This window comes from Lutra lutra, chromosome 8 (assembly GCF_902655055.1).
Source record: "Lutra lutra chromosome 8, mLutLut1.2, whole genome shotgun sequence".
Lineage (NCBI taxonomy): Eukaryota > Metazoa > Chordata > Mammalia > Carnivora > Mustelidae > Lutra > Lutra lutra.
The window spans coordinates 78,037,453-78,059,150 of NC_062285.1; the positions used below are offsets into that span (position 1 = coordinate 78,037,453).

The 21,698-nt window shown below is 37.9% G+C and overlaps 1 protein-coding gene across 6 annotated transcripts in view; it reads left to right on the plus strand.

The window, feature by feature from the left end:
• CCDC91 (coiled-coil domain containing 91) overlaps positions 1–21,698 on the plus strand; it is a 377,326-nt gene that overhangs the window by 143,294 nt on the left and 212,334 nt on the right. The gene's annotated exons all lie outside the window — the stretch shown is intronic.

Here is a 21,698-nt window from a genome sequence, read left to right on the forward strand (position 1 = left end):
TTATTACACATATTGGACATTTTAGCAGTGGTTACAGTGTGATTTTTGTAGTTGTGGTTATATTATCTCTGAAGGAAAACTTGTAAAGGGTTTAATAATTCAACTTCACAATTTTATTTTAGGCTGACATTTGGCAGGGTTAGGCTTAGTCCATTGGTGACTAATTTATTTTCTAGAGCTGGAAGGGTTTTGTTAAAATCCTAATAAATTGTTATTTCTAGAATGCATAATATTTTTTATTCTTGGAAAATGAAGAAACATTTTGGGAATGATTGCAAACATAAATGTAGAGAGGAGAATAGGGATGTCTGTCATTCATTCACTTTTGCGTCCACAGATAAATTCATTGTCGAATCACCTTAAAGAAGAAAAAGAAGAAACTAGTTCTTGCCAGAATGCTCTATGGGATATTTTTTATTTCTAAAGTAAAATGTGATAACTGTTTTAAATTTATATATTTATATGGATCATTAAATGTAAATTCCCATTTTTTTAGAGTTGATATTAACTGAAGAAGGTATTTTCCATATTTACAATGTATTTATTCAAATTTCTTCTGTAAAACACCTTTGTTTTACTAGTGCTGTGTTTTATCTAGATGATAGGCAAAATACTTTTCCAGCATCATTGTTGGTTCAAGTTACTAAATGTTTATTAAAGCCTCACTATCAAGTAGCTTTTCCATGCCAATTGTCCCTGATTTAAAATGGTCACCTTTACTATCATTCTTTCAATTTATGGCATAATTTTGAAGAAATCCCTGATCCTTGGAGGTAAATGTCTTTCATGCCAAAAATTGTAAAATTATCCATAATACTTCCACTAAATAACAATGTGCATTTGATGATTTTCTTTTTAATGAATATTTTAAATGTGGTCAAATTCATCCAATTTGTGTGCTCTTATTTATCCAACATAGCTTAAACATTTCCCATATAGTTATGAATTCTTTACAGGTGTAACTCCATAATATTCCATTATAGGAATGAGCCATAAGTTTTGAAACTGTCTTGTATATTTAGATTATTATTTTTATTTTCATTCCTATTTTAAAATCATGCTATTCCAGAATATCTTGATTTATGATTTTTAAAAAGATTTATTTATTTGTTTATTTAGAGAGCAAGTGGGGGAGGGACAGAGGAAGCAAGAGCAAGAATTCCTCCAGCAGACTCCCCACTGAGTGCAAAGCTCAACACAGGGCTCCGTCCTAGGACCTTGAGATCATGACCTGAGCCAAAATCAAGAGTCGAACACTTAATTGAGCCACCCAGGTGCCCTGATTTATGATTTTCTTTTTTGTGTATGTTATTAGGAGAGGAGTTACTGGATTAGAGGATAAAATTATAAACATAGAGTTAAATTGGTCTCATGAAAGGTTGGGCCAAGTTAAATCATCACTGTTTGGCTCATACTTCCCTTATTGGTCAACTTAAATTATATTTAAAAAGATTTGTTATTTGAAGCTCAAAAATAGTATCACCTTTAAATTTCAATTTTTAAAAATTATACATTGTGTGGGACTTAAAAATATTTTCATCTGGTATTCTTTTTGTTTGTTATTTACCTATTGCTTCCATATTTTGAATATTTTCCTTTTAGGATTGTAGTATTTCTTGCAGACTTCTATAGATAACTTTTTATGTCATGAGTATTAACTTTTTTTTTTATCCTGAACATTTTTCCTAGATTAATCACTAGATGAATGCTTAATAAGTAGTTAGTAAAAGCTCACCAGACATTGTTGGAGAGAAAGCTCTGAACCTAAGAAAGTATTGAATATACAGAGTCTGCCTTTTAGAAGGGGTATAGACCTGGAAGAGATAGATAAATTTATAGTTTGTCAGGCCGTAGTAGTTGCTATTGAAGAAAAATAACACAGAATAAAGGAGCTGAAAAATGATAGGTGTGATAAAGTAGTAATTGAAAGTCTCTCTCACAAGAGAGTTTTTGGAAAGAAAGGTATAGGCTTTATGGATCTTGGATGTATGGGGGAGGTGGGACAGGCAAAGGAAACCATGGAAAGAGGTAGGTTGTATTTCATGTGTTTTTAGAGCAAGGAGGTTGGGTTTCTGGAAAGGATAATCATAGCAAATAAGATTAGAAAGACACCGCAGTGCCAGATTATATAAGGCCTTGCAGGCTAAGGTAAGACCTTTGGATTTTACTCTCATTTTCACGGGAAGCTGTTTCGAACAAAACCGTGATTGGCTCTAATTAAAAAAAAAAATCAAATCACTTTGGCTGCTATGGAGAAAAGATACAGTATAGGTGAAAGAAAACCAGTCGGAGGCTATCACCATATTCCAGGGAAAAGAAGATGGTGTGCACCAGGATAGTGGCAAGTGATTGGATTCTGGTGTATTTCTAAGGCAGAGCTGGTAGGGCTTTCTGACAGATGGATGTGAAGTATGAAGGAGATCCTTCAGATCTTTGGTCTGAGAAGCTTTAACAATCCACTCATACTGGCATTGAAAATCTGAGGGAAGAAAATGTATAAGGAGGAGAGGGAATCAGTTCAGCTTGCGGAAGGCTAAATTTGAGATGACTTTTAGTCTTCCAGTTAGATATGTAGAATAGGGAATAGCACTAAGTGTCTGGGGTGAGAGTCTTGGAGCTGGAGCATTTAAACTTGCAACTAGATGAGATTACCTTCCATGTCAGTGTCAGTAGAGAAGTTTGAATCCTAAGAGGCGATATTCATCTAGACTTGAGCCAGGATGCTGAGGCTTGGCTCTTATCTCAGCTACTTAATAGCTTTTAGCTATTTCATTTAGGGTGTGTTCCTTACTCCTGATGACCTTCAATTTCCTCATCTGTTAAATTAGGATGAACATAGTACTTCTGTATTGGGGTGATTGTGAGAATTATATCACTGTGTTGTGATATATATATACTACTTAGAGCTATGTTTGGCACATAGTAAACTCTGTATCAGTGGCTCTGAAACAGTGTGGTATTTAGGACGATCTTGTTACATAAATTATGGATCCCAAACAGCTTTTGATTATGTGGGTTCTATCTATTGATAGTCACCATAGTATAATATGAAACAGAAATTTTAAAAATACTAATTTGAGGGAGGAGTCAAGATGGCGGAGAAGTAGCAGGCTGAGACTACTTCAGGTAGCGGGAGATCAGCTAAATAGCTTATCTAAAGATTGCAAACACCTACAAATCCAACGGGAGATTGAAGAGAAGAACAGCAATTCTAGAAACAGAAAATCAACCACTATCTGAAAGGTAGGACTGGCGGAGAAGTGAATCCAAAGCAACTGGAAGATAGACCGCGGGGGGAGGGGCCGGCTCCCGGCTCCCGGCGGAGCAACGGAGCACAAAATCAGGACTTTTAAAAGTCTGTTCCGCTGAGGGACATCGCTCCAGAGGCTTAACTGGGGTGAAGCCCAGGCGGGGTGAGCGCGGCCTTAGGTCCCACAGGGTCACAGAAGGATCGGGGGTGTCCGAGTGTCGCAGAGCTTACCGGTATTAGAACGGGGAAGCCGGCTACAGAGACAGAGCCGAGGAGTAAACTCTAAACTCGGGGTTACCTTGAACCGGTTGCAGGCTCGGTCAGCTCGGAGCGCGGCCGGAGGCCAGGGTGACGGGAGTCATTGGGCGCTGTTCTCTGAGGGTGCACTGAGGAGTGGGGCCCCGGGCTCTCGGCTCCTCCAGGCCGGAGACCGGGAGGCCGCCATCTTCATTCCCGTCTTCCTGAACTCTAAGGAAAGCGCTCAGGGAACAAAAGCTCCCGAAAGCAAACCCAGCAAACCCGAGCGGATTACTCAGCCTGGCCCGGGGTAAGGGCGGTGCAACTCCGCCTGGGGCAAAGACACTTGAGAATCACTACAACAGGCCCCTCCCCCAGAAGATCAACGAGAAACCCAGCCAGGACCAAGTTAACCTACCAAGGAGTGCAGTTTCAATACCAAGGAGAGCAGCGGAATTCCAGAGGAGGAGAAAGCAAAGCATGGAACTCATGGCTTTCTCCCCATGATTCTTTAGCCTTGCAGTTAATTTAATTTTTTTTTCTCTTTTTCAATTTTTTTTCTCTTCTTCTGCTAAACTTTTTAAACTTTTACCGTTTTCTTTTTTTAACGTTTTTTTAGTTTATCTAATATATATATATTTTTTTCCTTTTTATATTTTTTATCGGCTTTCATTTTTTAATTGTTTCTTTTTTTTTCTTTTTTTTCTTCTGAACCCCTTTTTATCCCCTTTCTCCCCCCTCACGATTTGGGATCTCTTCTGATTTGGCTAAAGCATATTTTCCTGGGGTTGTTGCCACCCTTTTAGTATTTTACTTGCTCCTTCATATACTCTTATCTGGACAAAATGACAAGGCGGAAAAATTCACAACAAAAAAAAAAGAACAAGAAGCAGTACCAAAGGCTAGGGACCTAATCAATACAGACATTGGTAATATGTCAGATATAGAGTTCAGAATGACGATTCTCAAGCTTCTAGCCGGGCTTGAAAAAGGCATGGAAGATATTAAAGCAACCCTCTCGGGAGATATAAAAGCCCTTTCTGGAGAAATAAAAGAACTAAAATCTAACCAAGTTGAAATCAAAAAAGCTATTAATGAGGTGCAATCAAAAATGGAGGCTCTCACTGCTAGGATAAATGAGGCAGAAGAAAGAATTAGCGATATAGAAGACCAAATGACAGAGAATAAAGAAGCTGAGCAAAAGAGGGACAAACAGCTACTGGACCACGAGGGGAGAATTCGAGAGATAAGTGACACCATAAGACAAAACAACATTAGAATAATTGAGATTCCAGAAGAAGAGGAAACAGAGAGGGGAGCAGAAGGTATATTGGAGAGAATTATTGGAGAGAATTTCCCCAATATGGCAAAGGGAACAAGCATCAAAATCCAGGAGGTTTAGAGAACCCCCCTCAAAATCAGTAAGAATAGGTCCACACCCCGTCACCTAATAGTAAAATTGACAAGTCTTAGTGACAAAGAAAAGATCCTGAAAGCAGCCTGGGAAAAGAAGTCTGTAACATACAATGGTAAAAATATTCGATTGGCAGCAGACTTATCTACAGAGACCTGGCAGGCCAGAAAGAGCTGGCATGATATATTCAGAGCACTAAATGAGAAAAACATGCAGCCAAGAATACTATATCCAGCTAGGCTATCATTGAAAATAGAAGGAGAGATTAAAAGCTTCCAGGACAAACAAAAAGTGAAAGAATTTGCAAATACCAAACCAGCTCTACAGGAAATATTGAAAGGGGTCCTCTAAGCAAAGAGAGACCCTAAAAGTAGTAGATCAGAAAGAAACAGAGACAATATACAATAACAATCACCTTACAGGCAATACAATGGCACTAAATTCATATCTCTCAATACTTACCCTGAATGTTAATGGGCTAAATGCCCCAATCAAAAGACACAGGGTATCAGAGTGGATCAAAAAACAAAACCCATCTATATGTTGCCTACAAGAAACTCATCTTAAACCTGAAGACACCTCCAGGTTTAAAGTGAGGGGGTGGAAAAGAATTTACCATGCTAATGGACATCAGAAGAAAGCAGGAGTGGCAATCCTTATATCAGATCAATTAGATTTTAAGCCAAAGACTATAATAAGAGATGAGGAAGGACACTATATCATACTCAAAGGAACTGTCCAACAAGAAGATCTAACAATTTTAAATATCTATGCCCCTAACGTGGGAGCAGCCAACTATATAAACCAATTAATAACAAAATCAAAGAAACACATCGACAAGAATACAGTAATAGTAGGGGATTTTAACACTCCCCTCACTGAAATGGACAGATCATCCAAGCAAAAGATCAACAAGGAAATCAAGGCCTTAAATGACACACTGGACCAGATGGACATCACAGATATATTCAGAACATTTCATCCCAAAGCAACAGAATACACATTCTTCTCTAGTGCACATGGAACATTCTCCAGAATAGACCACATTCTTGGTCCGAAATCAAGTCTCAACCAGTATCAAAAGATTGGGATCGTTCCCTGCATATTTTCAGACCACAATGCTCTAAAGCTAGAACTCAATAACAAGAGGAAATTTGGAAAGAACCCAAATACATGGAAACTAAACAGCATCCTTCTAAAGAATGAATGGGTCAACCAGGAAATTAAAGTAGAATTGAAAAAATTTATGGAAACAAATGATAATGAAAACACAACGGTTCAAAATCTGTGGGACACAACAAAGGCAGTCCTGAGAGGAAAATATATAGCGGTACAAGCCTTTCTCAAGAAACAAGAAAGGTCTCAGGTACACAACCTAACCCTACACCTAAAGGAGCTGGAGAAAGAACAAGAAAGAAACCCTAAACCCAGCAGGAGAAGAGAAATCATAAAGATCAGAGCAGAAAAAAATGAAATAGAAACCAAAAAAACAATAGAACAAATCAACGAAACTAGGAGCTGGTTCTTTGAAAGAATTAATAAGATTGAGAAACCCCTGGTCAGACTTCTCAAAAACAAAAGAGAAAGGACCCAAATAAATAAAATCATGAATGAAAGAGGAGAGATCACAACGAACACCAAAGAAATACAGACAATTATAAGAACATACTGTGAGCAACTCTACGCCAACAAATCTGACAATCTGGAAGAAATGGATGCATTCCTAGAGACATATAAACTACCACAACTGAACCAGGAAGAAATAGAAAGCCTTAACAGACCCATAACCAGTAAGGAGATTGAAACAGTCATCAAAAATCTCCAAACAAATCCCAGGGCCAGATGGCTTCCTGGGGGAATTCTACCAAACATTTAAAGAAGAACTAATTCCTATTCTCCTGAAACTGTTTCAAAAAATAGAAATAGAAGGAAAACTTCCAAACTCATTCTATGAGGCCAGCATCACCTTGTTCCTAAAACCAGACAAGGATCCCATCAAAAAAGAGAACTACAGACCAATATCCTTGATGAACACAGATGCAAAAATTCTCACCAAAATACTAGCCAATAGGATTCAACAGTACATTAAAAGGGTTATTCACCCCGACCAAGTGGGATTTATTCCAGGGCTGCAAGGTTGGTTCAACATCCGCAAATCAATCAATGTGATACAACACATTAATAAAAGAAAGAACAAGAACCATATGATACTCTCCATAGATGCTGAAAAAGCATTTGACAAAGTACAGCATCCCTTCCTGATCAAAACTCTTCAAAGTGTAGGGATAGAGGGCACATACCTCAATATTATCAAAGCCATCTATGAAAAACCCACCGCAAATATCATTCTCAATGGAGAAAAACTGAAAGCTTTTCCGCTAAGGTCAGGAACACGGCAGGGATGTCCGTTATCACCACTGCTATTCAACATAGTACTAGAAGTCCTAGCCTCAGCAATCAGACAACAAAAGGAAATTAAAGGCATCCAAATCGGCAAAGAAGAAGTCAAACTATCACTCTTTGCAGATGATATGATACTATATGTGGAAAACCCAAAAGACTCCACTCCAAAACTGCTAGAACTTGTACAGGAATTCAGTCAAGTGTCAGGATATAAAATCAATGCACAGAAATCAGTTGCATTTCTCTACACCAACAACAAGACAGAAGAAAGAGAAATTAAGGAGTCCATCCCATTTACAATTGCACCCAAAACTATAAGATACCTAGGAATAAACCTAACCAAAGAGACTAAGAATCTATACTCAGAAAACTATAAAGTACTCATGAAAGAAATTGAGGAAGACACAAAGAAATGGAAAAATGTTCCATGCTCCTGGATTGGAAGAATAAATATTGTGAAAATGTCTATGCTACCTAAAGCAATCTACACATTTAATGCAATTCCTATCAAAGTACCATCCATTTTTTTCAAAGAAATGGAACAAATAATCCTAAAATTTATATGGAACCAGAAAAGACCTCGAATAGCCAAAGGAATATTGAAAAAGAAAGCCAAAGTTGGTGGCATCACAATTCCGGACTTCAAGCTCTATTACAAAGCTGTCATCATCAAGACAGCATGGTACTGGCACAAAAACAGACACATAGATCAATGGAACAGAATAGAGAGCCCAGAAATAGACCCTCAACTCTGTGGTCAACTCATCTTCAACAAAGCAGGAAAGAATGTCCAATGGAAAAAAGATAGCCTCTTCAATAAATGGTGTTGGGAAAATTGGACAGCCACATGCAGAAAAATGAAATTGGATCATTTCCTTACACCCCACACGAAAATAGACTCAAAATGGATGAAGGATCTCAGTGTGAGAAAGGAATCCATCAAAATCCTTGAGGAGAACACAGGCAGCAACCTCTTCAACGTCAGCCGCAGCAACATCTTCCTAGGAACATCACCAAAGGCAAGGGAAGCAAGGGCAAAAATGAACTATTGGGATTTTATCAAGATCAAAAGGTTTTGCACAGCAAAGGAAACTGAACAAAACCAAAAGACAACTGACAGAATGGGAGAAGATATTTGCAAATGACATATCAGATAAAGGGCTAGTGTCCAAAATCTACAAAGAACTTAGCAAACTCAACACCCAAAGAACAAATAATCCAATCAAGAAATGGGCAGAGGACATGAACAGACATTTCTGCAAAGAAGACATCCAGATGGCCAACAGACACATGAAAAAGTGCTCCACATCACTCGGCATCAGGGAAATACAAATCAAAACCACAATGAGATATCTCCTCACACCAGTCAGAATGGCTAAAATTAACTAGTCAGGAAATGACAGATGCTGGCGAGGATGCGGAGAAAGGGGAACCCTCCTACACTGTTGGTGGGAATGCAAGCTGGTGCAACCACTCTGGAAAACAGCATGGAGGTTCCTCAAAATGTTGAAAATAGAACTACCCTATGACCCTGCAATTGCACTGCTGGGTATTTACCCTAAAGATACAAACGTAGTGATCCGAAGGGGCACGTGCACCCGAATGTTTATAGCAGCAATGTCTACATTAGCCAAACTATGGAAAGAACCTAGATGTCCATCAACAGACGAATGGATAAAGAAGAAGTGGTATATATATACAATGGAATACTATGCAGCCATCAAAAGAAATGAAATCTTGCCATTTGCGACGACGTGGATGAACTAGAGAGTATCATGCTTAGCGAAATAAGTCAATTGGAGAAAGACAACTATCATATGATCTCCCTGATATGAGGGAGAGGAGATGCAACATGGGGGGTTAAGGGGGTAGGAGAAGAATAAATGAAACAAGATGGGATTGGGAGGGAGACAAACCATAAGTGACTCTTAATCTCACAAAACAAACTGAGGGTTGGTGCGGGGAGGGGGGTTGGGAGAGCGGGGTGGGGTTATGGATATTGGGGAGGTTATGTGCTATGGTGAGTGCTGTGAAGTGTGTAAACCTGACGATTCACAGACCTGTACCCCTGGGGATAAAAATAAATGTTTATAAAAAATTAAAGAAAATAGTAATTTGAGAAACAGTAGTAAGCCTATTACACGTAAACCTATTACATTTACTACATATTACATAAAATAATATTTTTAAATGAAAGCATAACTATATTTTCTAAACTAAAAACAAATTTAGTGAGAGGAATAGCACTGTTGTATGTTTCTGTAGATCTCTCTACTCTGGTGTCATAAAGACCTCTCGATTCTCATATTTTCTGCTTTATTCAGTTTTTGGTCGTATCACAGGTTCCGCCATGTCTGGAAAAATCCATTGTATACTCGAGAGAATGAGTAAAAAGGACAAATAACATCTTAGTATTTTTATGAAAATAGTTTGAGTTTATGAACTTTCTGAAACGGTTGCAGGAACACCAGTGAATTAGAATTCTGTGCTCTTGTAACAGCCCACATTCCTTGGCTCATGGCCCCCTTCAATCTTCAAAGCCAGAAATGGCTGGTTGTGGCTTTTTCCTATCGCATCACTCTGACACAGAATGTTCTGTTGCTCTTGTCCACATTCAAGGACTCTTGTGATGATATTGGACTGGCCGGGATAATCTCCCTATTTAAAAGCCAGCTGATGGCAATGATACATCCATTTGCTACCTCAGTTCCCCTTTGCTGTGTAACCTGATATAGTCACAGGTTCCAGGAACTAGGAGGTATTTATCTTTGGGGGACCATTATTTGGCCTATTACACTCAGGATTCCTTTGAAAACTGCAGTTCTGTGTAGACATATCTTTTTTTTTTTTTTAAAGATTTTATTTATTTATTTGACAGACAGAGATCACAAGTAGGCAGAAAGGTAGGCAGAGAGAGAGGAAGGGAAGCAGGCTCCCTGCTGAGCAGAGAGCCCGATGCGGGGCTCGATCCCAGGACCCTGGGATCATGACCTGAGCCGAAGGCAGAGGCTTTAACCCACTGAGCCACCCAGGCGCCCCATGTGTAGACATATCTTGGTGTTACTTCATCATCCTCATTATCATTACTTCTGGAATTTGAAGCACTTCACTATTTGGAGAGGATAAAGAGGAATTAGTAAAGAGAGACTTGGGATTAAGTGGCCAGCGGGATAGAAGGGGAACGGAGAAGTTGAGTTTTCCTGACCAAGAGAAGACAGTATTTCGAAAAGGAGAGAGTGGTCTAGTTTGTCAAATATTGTTGACAGGTTAGTTAAAATGAAGACTGAGAAATTAGTATTGTATATGTGTGTGAGGCAGAATAATGCCCCTCTCCACTCCCAGATGTCCATACCCTAAACCCCAGAATCTGTGAACATGTTACCTTGTATAGAAGATGGGACTTTACGGATGTGATTAAGGTTCTGGACTGTGAGGTATAGAATTATCCTGTATTATCTTGGTGGGCTCTATTTATTCACATAATCCTTAAAAGTTGAGAGCCTTTCCTGGCTGTGGTGTATGTGCGTGTGTACGTGTGTACGCGTGTGTGTGTGCGTGTGCATGTGTGCGTGTGTGTGAGAGAGACAGACAGAAAGAGTTAAGCATGAGAAGAATTTGAGGCCTGTTGCCTGGTTCTGAGATGTAGGAACTGTGTGCAAGGAACTGAACTGGCAATAGCAGGAAAAAGGATTCAACCTAAAGCCTCTAGGAAGGCGCACAGTCCTGCTACCACCTTGATTTTTACCCTCTGAGACCAATTTTAACTTCTAATGTGCAGAACTGTAAGATAATTAATTGGTGTTGTCACAATCCTTTAGGTTTGTAGTAATTTGTATGGCAGCAGTGGAAAACTAATGCAGTAGGCCATTTGTTATCTTGGTAGCAGTTTTGGTATAGTGGTGGCGAAGAGGACCTGTGGAGTGGATTTCAGAGAATGGGAGGAAGGCAAGTGGAGGCACAATGAGTAGAGATATACTTCAGTGTGCGTGGGGTAAGGGGATTTTCTTTTAAATAAAAAGTATTATAGCTTCCTAAGAAAGAAGATATTGTAACATGTTTTTATGATTATAGGGATTGATTTGAGTTGAATGTGAAATTGATGATCAAATAATGGTCCTTGAATAGATAAGGGAGTGTATAGTATTTAAATGAGTAAGAAATGTTATCTTCAGGTGGAACTGTCATCTTGAGTTCTTTGTAACTCAGGTATGTCTTGTTTTATTGCACTTTGCTTTTTGGCAAATCACGGATATTGCTTTTTTTTTTTTTAAAACGCATTGGAGGTTTTTGACAACCTGGTTTGAACAAGTTTGTTGATGTCACTTTCCAGTAGCATTTGCTCACCTCATGTCTCTGTGTTACATTTTGGTAATTCTTACAATATTTCAAGCTTTTTCATTATTATTATATTTGTTATGGCAATTCATGATCAGTTATCTTTGATATTACTGTTGTAATTGTAATGAACTTCGCCCATGTAAGTAGTGAACTTAATAAATGTTTGTGCTCTGACTCTTCTACCAACCACACAGCCAGTTCTCTCTCCCTCTGATCTAGGCCTCCCTATTTATTCCTGAGACACTATATTTAAATTGGGCTAATTAATAACCCTACAGTGTCCCCTAAGTAAAAGGAAGAGTTACACATCTCTCACTTTCAGTCAAAAGCTAGAAATGATTAAGCTTAGGAAGGCATGTTGAAAGCTGAGACAGACTGAAAGCTAGGCCTCTTACACCAAATAGTCAAATTGTAAATGCAAAGGGAAAGTTATTGAAGGAAGTTAAAAGTGCTACTGCAGTAAAGACATACATGATATGAAAAGCAAAACAGCCTTATTGTTAATAGGGAGAAAGTTTTAGTGGTGTGGATAGATGATCACATCAGCTATGACATTCCCTTAAACTGAAGCCTAGTCCAGAGCAAGACCCCAACTCCCTTTAATTCTGTGAAGGCTGAGAGAGGAGAGGAAGCTACTGAAGAAAAGTCGGAAGCCAGCAGAGCTTGGTTTACGTGGTTTCAGAAGGGAACCGTCTGTATAACCTCAAAATGCCAGGTGGAACAGTAAGAACTGGTGTAGATGACACAGCAGGTTATCCAGAAGGTCTCACTAAGGTTCTTAATGACACTAAACAGCAGATTGTCCCTGTGGGTGAAACAGCCTTCTGTTGGAAGAGTATGCGGCCCTAACCCTAATGCTCCCTTTCATAGCTAGAAAGAACTCAGTGCTGTCTTCTGATCTTCAAAGGACAGGTTGACTCTCCTATTAGGGGCTAATGCAACTGGTGACTTAAAGTTGAAGCCGATACCCATCTACCATTCCAAAAATCCTAAGGCCTTTAAGAATTATGCTAAATCTACTCTCCCTGTATTCTGTTTTATCAGTGGAACTACAAAGCCTGGATAACAGCAAGTCTGTTTATAACGGGCTTTACTAAATATTTAGAGCCCACTTTTTTCCTGCTTAGAAAAAAGATTCCTTTGAAATATGGCTGCTCATTGACAATGGACCTTGTCAGCCAAGAGCTTCAACAGACTTGTACAATGAGACTTGTGTTGTATTCCTGCCCTGCCAACAACATCCGTGCTGCAGCCCATGGATCAAGGAGTAATTCTGACTTTCCAGTCTTATTATTTAAGAAATGCATTACATAAGGCTATAGGTGCCTTCGGTAGTGATTCCTATGATGGATCTGAGCGAGCTCATTGAAAACCTTCTGGAAAGCATTCACCATTAAAAACATCTGTGATTCATGGGAAGAGGTCAAAATAGTAAAACGAACAACAGTGTGGACAGAATTGATTCTGATCCTCACAGATGACTTTGAGGAGCTCAGAATTTCAGTGGAAGAAGTCACTGTGGGTCTGGTAGAAACAAGAGAACTAGAATTAGAAGTGGAACCTGATGTTGCCACCGAATTGCTCCAATCTCCTGATATAGCTTGAATGGCTTAGGAGTTGCTTCTTACTGATGAGCAGAGAAAATGGTGGTTTTTTTTTGTTTTTTTTTTTTTTAAAAGATCGAATCTACTCTTGGTGAAATGCTGTGAAGAGCTTTGAAATGATTAGAAAGGACTATCATATCAGCGTTAGCTGATAAAGCAGTGGCAGGGTTTGAGAGGATTTCCTCAGATTCTAAAAAGTTCTGTGAGTGAAGAGCTATCAAAGAGCATCACAAGTTACACAGAAAGCTACTCATGAAAGGGAGACTCAGTCAGTGTGGCAGACTTCACTGCTGTCTTATTTTGAGAAATTGCTACAGATATCCCAGCCTTCAACAACCATTCCCTACCCCCCACCAGTCAAAAGCCATGAACATCAAGGCAGGACCCTTCAGCAGCAAAGAGATTGGGACTTTCTAAAATCTCAGATATTAGATGTTTTTAACAGTATTTTTTAATTAAGGTATATGTACATTTTTTTAGACAATGCTACTGCATACTTAGTAGACTACGGTAAACTATGAAAACATAGTTTATATGCACTAGAAACCAAAAAGTTCATTTGACTTACTTTATTGTGATATTCCCTTTGTAGTGGTGTATGCTGATGTTAATTTCCTCCCATACTTTCAAAGGAAAAAAGGTATTGTGCCTTCTTTCACTTAGGAACATAATTTAGATTATTTCATATCAGCATAGTAAGAGTTTCTTAATAATCTATTGAATAGATGTACTATCATTTATGTAACAAGATCCCATCGTAAACATTTAAGTGGTTTCTGACATTTTATTTCAGTCTCCTTGTACGTGTACCTTTTTGTGCATTTAGACATTGTTACTCAAGACGGAAAGTCTAGGGTTTATGGCTATTTATTCACTTACCTTCCACAGCTGTTGCAGAGTATGAGATCTAACATAAGTAATGCTTCCATCCTAAAAAGTCTTATTAAAATTATAAATTTAGTTTAAAGAGTCCTGTAATTCTAAACATCTTATGATGAAAGCAACATTTATAGGTTGTTTTCTCTGCTCCTGCCACTTTTCTGCTTCCCCCTCCCCCACCAACAGCAACCACTTCAATGTGTCAAATTAGCATTTATGCCCATATTTCTAAATAACACTCTTGAAACATTGCTACTTCGTGGTTTTTTAAATGTTGTAAAGTCTGTGGCCAATATATGCTTAGATTCTCTTCATTCTTTCAGTATAGTTATATCATAAATTTGATATATCAGTATTCAGTGTTTACAGTATAATGTTTATGTAAATGTCCATTGATACTTAAATCACATAATTGATTGTCCCTTCTTTTTATTTTTTATTTTGATTTTTTTATAGACTATTTTTTTTAAAGATTTTATTTATTTATTTGACAGAGAGAGAGAGAGATCACAAGTAGGCAGAGCAGCAGGCAGAGAGAGAGAGGGGGAAGCAGGCTCCCTGTGGAGCAGAGAGCCCAATGCAAGGCTTGATCCCAGGACCCTGAGATCATGACCTGAGCCGAAGGCAGAGGCTTAACCCACTGAGCCACCCAGGCATCCTGATTGTCCATTCTTGATCAACTTCTTATTTATCTTTAAGTGAATATTGTTTTTTTTTTGTGTGTGTGTATTCTTACTCATTATAAATATTTTCATGTAATTGTTCTATTAATTTTTATTGTGAACTCATATATGTTTGATCTCAAGTAATTGAATTCCTGGTCCTTAATTGAGAATTCCATCTTTTGCAGGTGTTTTATGCTAGCTTCTCTAGGGAGCAGGGAGTATGAACTATCTTGGCACTCTACTGGCACACTTTCAGGTCTCTATTTCTACTAATTGCCTAATAACTATTTATTTTTATTTGGTGCCACACCAGGACTTACCATTTGGATTGAAAATCCTATATAATGACCTTTGTCTTTGAGACAAGTTTGACTTTTAGGAATGCTTCCCATTGGGACACCTGGGTGACTCAGTAGGTTAAGCATCTGCCTTCAGCTCAAGTCATGATCCCAGCGTTCTGGGATCAAGTCCCACATTGGGCTCTTTGCTCAGTGGGGAGTCTGCTTCTCCCTCTGCCTGCTGCTCCCCCTGCTGTGCTTTCTCTCTCCCTGAGAGATAAATAAAATCTTTAAAAGAAAAAATAGAATGCTTCTCATATAAAAATTGGGTTTTTTAAAAAAAAAGTTTTTCCCTTTGGAAATTTCCTTACTTTCTTCAAACCAATATTGTAAATATTAAGCTGTGTGGGCGAGCTAGTTGTGGTTTTGTTGTTTTTTTCTTTTGATTTTTTTCTAGTCGTGTTTTTCCTGGAGGTATGCACTAGTGCTAGAGATAAAGTTCCTAGCCCACATTTGTCCATTGTGGAAGAACTCTAGCCATCCCTTGGTTTATAATGTTTGGATCTGGGGAATTCCTTGTCTTACTTTTGATAACTTCTCTGTTATTTGGGTAACATTATCTATTATCTCTTCTCTGTAACACCTATTATTTGGGTCCTGGATCTACTGGATTTTCTTATTGTATTTCCCTTCCTTTATTTTTTTCCTCTTTATTTCCCAAGTCTTCTGCTGATGTTTTTATACATGTTATTGTGTTTTGAATTCCCAAAGTTCTTTTATTTGTTCCTTGAGTCTTCTTATTTTTCTTTTAATAGCATTTGGTACTTGTTTTATAGATGCTCTATCTTATTTGAGAATGTTAATGTTACTATTTTTTTTACTCTTATATAACATTTCTTCCAAGATTTTTTTTTCTTTTCTGTTGCTGTATTCTGGCCTTTTTAAAGAGTCTCTCTTTAAATGACTGATCCATAGCTATCTCAAGAGTGGGGTACAAAAGTTTTGCTGGAAGTTCTGTGCTGGTGAATGGGCTTGTAGAGAAGGCTTCACTAGGGTTTTCTGACAAGGCTGTTGACTGTCACCACTTTTCCATTGTCAGTGTTTTTAAGCAGGGCTGGCTTCAGGAGCATGCAACTTATGCATTTGCACAGGGCCCATTTGCTTTCAGGGGATACCATGCTTAGTTTAGCAATATGCCTATTGCCATCTTGAAGTTCTTAATTTTTGAACAAGTGTTCTAAATTTATATTTCATGCTGGGGTCCACAAATTATATAGTTGATCCTATCTTTTCTTATAGATTTTATTACAGTTTGTATAGAAGACCCATTATTCTCCTACCCTGTGAGGATAATCCAATGACATAGGGGAAGATTTGGGGGCTTAATACTTAATATGTGAACTTTCACTAATTCTCCTCTTTTTAGTGGTGGTTTTGCCCTCATGTGTTCCTGGTGTTCCTAGTTTAGATACTTTCTGTATTGCCCTCTCCAGAGAATTGTCCTTTATTCTTCTACTGTAATTGTGTAGGGGTGATCTCAGTCCAGGCTTGCTGTTATTCTGCTGGTAAAACATTCTTAAAAACCTCATGGATCTTCTGTGTAATTGAGGGGATTATTGCCATTAGACAAGTGGGTTCCCCACAGATCTTTCTGCACAATCCTGTTTCTTTTTCTGGCTTCTGTGCAGGTGTTTGATTGGGTTCATGACTCACATATGTAATCTCTTGAGCAAACATTGTCTAGTCACACCGTTGACCTTCATTTAGAGCAGTTTCATATGTGTGGATTTTCTAATTCTAGCATCGTTTGTAGTTTGGGTAGGCTGAGAACCTTCCAAATTATCAAGTGTTGCTTCCTTTTTGCTTAACATATCCTTTCTCAATTAATCTCTTTCCTCTTGTGTTTCACCATGTGCAGCAAGCAGAAACCAGGCAACACCTTCAACACTTTGCGTAGAAATCTCCTCAGTTAAATATGGAAGTTTTACTTTCCACCCAATAATAAAACACCATGCAGTCAAGTTTTCTATCACTTTATAACAAAGATCACCTATCTTCTAGTTTCCGGTACCATGTATCTCATTTTCTTCTGAGACATCACTGGAAGCGTCTTTAGCATTCATATTTCTACCAAGATGCTGTTTATGATGATCTGTGTTTTCTAAACGAGTAATTTTTTCTACCCTGCTCCTCACTTCTCCTGAGCCCTTACCAGTATCACAGTTCACATCCATATTTCTACCAGCTACCTCCGCAAAACAAGTTAGGTGGTTCTTACGTTGTACTGTAAAATTCTTCCCGCCTCTATCCACTATCCAATTCCTAAGCTACTTCCACATTTTTAGTATTTGCTTGAGTAGATCTCTATTCTTGGCACCAAAAATTAGTTTCCTAAAGCAGCTGTAACAAAGTTCCACAAACAGCAGAGATTTATTCTCTCAGGGCTGTGCTTCCTCCAGAGGTGCTGGGGTAGAATCTTCCTCTGCCTCTTCTTGCTTCTGCCGGCACTGCTGACCTTTGGCTTGTTTTCTGCCACCTCCTCCTATAGCCTTCTCTGCTGTATCCCTGGGTCTCAAACCTCGCTCTCCTTTCTCTTACAAGGAAACTAATCTTACTACTTAGGGCTCACTCTAAAATCGGAGATGATCTGATCTTGTGATGCCTAATAAATCTTTGTGAAGATTTTGGAATATTCCAAAAAATATTACGTTCACAGATACCAGGGATTAGGACTTGAACATAATCTTCAACCGACCATAAGCACCAAAGATGAATTTCAGAATATTTAAAAATGTGATGGCAGATTTTAATACTTCGGACAATGAACATATAAAGTCAGAATATAAAGACAAATGACCAAAACATATAAAATGATGTTTCTTGTTAAGCTGTTTTTCTTTTCTTTCTTTCTTTCTTTTTTTTTTTTAAGATTTTATTTATTTATTTGACAGAGATCACAAGTAGACAGAGAGGCAGGCAGAGAGAGAGGAGGAAGCAGGCTCCCCGCTGAGCAGAGAGCCTGATGTGGGACTTGATCCCAGGACCCTGAGACCATGACCCGAGCCAAAGGCAGAAGCTTAACCCACTGAGCCACCCAGGTGCCCCTGTTTTTCTTTTCTTGATGAAACTATTAAATATTTGAGAAGCTATGTTACTAGAAGGGCCCTTCCTTTTACCAGAATTAAAATACAGTCAGACTTTGGAGAGTAGGCTTAAAATGGAAGAAGTCATAAGGAAATTAAAAGGATTTTAGAGAGGTTCACATCCTTATCGATGAGTTTGATGTTTATAAATTTATCGTATATATAAGGCATAAGTCTTTTCTTTAACTCAGCTGGCTAAAAATTTTTCTTTAGTACTTACAAAGTAAGGAAACTTAAAGTACCTGTGTTGTACCTGGTACAAGTAGGTGCAGCCCATTTTATGACTGCAAACTATGTGCTTGTCTACCTGCCCCCTTCTCCATCTTTTCTTCCTTCCTCTTTTCCTTTATCTTTTTTCCCCCTCCATTCTATGCCCCATCTTCTTCTCCCTGCTTGGCTTGAGTTAGTTTTGGTCATCTGCTTCTCAAAGCTCTTTGCCTTTGAAGACTTTAACACAGTTGATGAGAAATAGTAATTTCTTTTAAATCTGGTGCAGAGTGGAGTTTATGCCTTTCCTACTGAAGCAAATAATAAGGTGACATTGAAGTAGCAGTTAGAACAGGGCCAGTCCAATCAACAAATTAGCCAGGAATTTAGCCAGATTTATTCAGGAGGCCGTATTCTCAGGCTGTGCAGAATTTGGCCCTTATTCTTTAACAGATTATAGTTGGTAGAGGAGATGTTGTGCTAATGGGGAAATGATAATGATAATAATAATGGCAGTGCTGTAAACATATCATCCCCTTTATGAATTTATGAATTTCACTTGAGTCATTGTTTTCACTTTAGTGTGATGAATTATGTGTCACCTGCTTGTTTATTCCTCATTTGTTTACTACTAATTCCTTTCCTTGAAGTTTTGGTTTAGACATGTGTGTAACATTATTAACTATGGTTTCCTAAGTTAGCATATAGAAAAGTCAATTACATCTAGGCTAGTATGAATAAAGTATGGGACTCTTTGCATACCTTCATCACTGTTTGTTAGGAAACTTCCAGAATTTTGACTGAGAGGATTCAGCAGAGCTGATGAAATCCATGCAGTGTGTTAAGGTAGCCATTAATGGCTAAGGCCAGAGATGAAAATTAATTCTTTGAAAAATTTTGGATCTCTTTAGCCAAGGTCTGTTTTAGTACTGGGTACTGTTTGCTCTGGCAAAAGTGCTCTATTTCCACATGTAATATTACTTTATACCTGTAGATTGAGTCTTACGAGATTGTGTTTTTTTTTTTCTCCTATTTTATATTTAGTTACATATTTGAATTAGTCTGTGAGACTGACTTGGTATGATTTTGAAGGATTTTGTCATGTTTTATTTGTTACTTATTGTATAGAGGGGCGAAGAAATGAGATGGAATGAGGCGATAAGAGATTAGACAATTATTCAATGGGAAAGACTTATTGTCACACAATGCTACATCATGCCAGTGAAACCATTTTTCTTTTAGAAATCAGCTAGGCTCTTTGCATCTGACAAATATGGGATTAGTGAGATATGGAGAGGTGGTGTTTTGTTATTTTTGTTCTGTTTTGACACGGTTGATGCTTATAAGATAATCTGTTCTTATTTGTGCTTCTCTGACATTTACAGTTAGGCCACTTTGGTGTGTTGGGAGTCTAAAGATTTTGGTGTGTTGGTAGTGGGGGGTGAGTGATACCATTCTCAGTCAAAACCCTTTCAATGCATTGGTTGGTTGTTATCCCATTATCTTTATTTTGATTTCTTGCCCTGTAAATTTCCTTTTGGAATATCTGGAAGTGTTTATGGCTGCCTTATCCAATATAGTTGATTAGTTGTTGTGAAAGGGATGTAATCTTGTGGCTTCAGAGAAAGTGGTAAAGCCTATATTGGAAACCTTTCTCAATCAGACATGTTCAGTCTAATTATAGACTTGCTTTTGGCCAAAGAATTTAGAAGGTGAGAAGCAACTGCTTTCTAATAGGTGGAATATAGTGGTTAATTGATCTTTGAAGTTCATTCCCTCCTTTTCTCTCCCTCCCTCCCTCCCTTCCTTCCTTCCTTGTACTTTATTCCAGGTACATCAATCAAATACTGGCTTTTAACCATCAACCTGGCACAGGATACTGTTACTATGCATGGATTGATTTGCTAGTTGTGATTAATATGGGTTCTACTTGGTTTGTTAATGGCCAACAATAATATAATGCGAATTGAGAAATGTTTATCAGTTTGTGTCATAAGCTTAGTCTTTAAAAAATTGTATAAATCTTGATTCAGATATCTGCATTGAGTTTTGTTATCAGTATACCAATGATGATTACTTTTAAAAATTGCTAATTTCCCTTTTTGTGAGCTACCTCTATTTGTTGAACTAATTCTATTGTGTGGTTCCTATTTATAATATGTAAGTATTCAACAAATAATTTTTCATTACTAGTCATGTCCAGGTATGTTAAAGGTATTAGACCCATGAGGATTTAATAATTTTGTCAAAGAGTTGGTACTGGAGTGATTATGGGCAGTGGACAGTTGTTGGAATGGACTTCTGATAACCTTTGAAAAGCATCTGACTTCACATCTTTTTTGTCAGACCAAAATTTCTGGTTGACAGTAATAAATTGATGAATGACTATGTCAGGTTTTACTAAGAGTGACCAGTTAGTGTCTTTCCTCAGAAGGCATAATTTAAAACATACGAGTCTATGCATTATTGAGTTTTGTATAGAAAACAAATCTGTTGATGAAGAATTGGGAATATACTCAAGTGAGTTCAGTCTTTGATGGGACATTTTTCTGTAAACTTTGGGCTGGCTGTTAGCAGATCTGATTCAGGCTTCACCCCGCCCTTACTGAACTCAGTGACCTTGACCAGACTTCCTGACCTATCTATACCTCAGTTTCCTCATTTATAAAATGAATACAATGGAATAGCTTACCTTTCAAGTCTCTTCTTGTTTAATGAAAAAGTCTGTAATTTTATTTAAGGTGAAGGCATTTTCCTGAATCTTCCCTTTCTAATGATGGTTTTGGGTTTGACATTTTGAAAGAAAGTTATCATTGTGGTCAAATTTGGTTTTGACTTTTTTGGAGATAGGTTGTAAATTTTTGGCTCTGTATTCTTGAAATAAAAATTTCGGGCCATGTAGGACTATCTGGTTATTCTTGTGTTTTCTTTTGGTAACTGGACAGCCTTGTGTGTTTAGTGTGGTTGTATGATTACGGTCAGTAGCCCTGAAGTAAGCAAAGGGAGGTTGGTTGATCTAGTTTCAGCCTACCATATCACAGAATAGCATGAAGAAAATTGGAAGGGTATTTTAGAAGATGATTAAACCCAACTCTTTCATTTAATAGATTAAAAAAATGTCCAAAAATATTTGCTAATTTATAAGCTGAGCTTGTATCAGAAAATAATGTTGATTATAATCTCATTCGTTAACTCACTAGATATGTATGTTAACCTATTAATAACCTCCTTTTTGAAGACCAGGTTTTAAATACTTTCTTTTTTTTTTTTTTTAAAGATT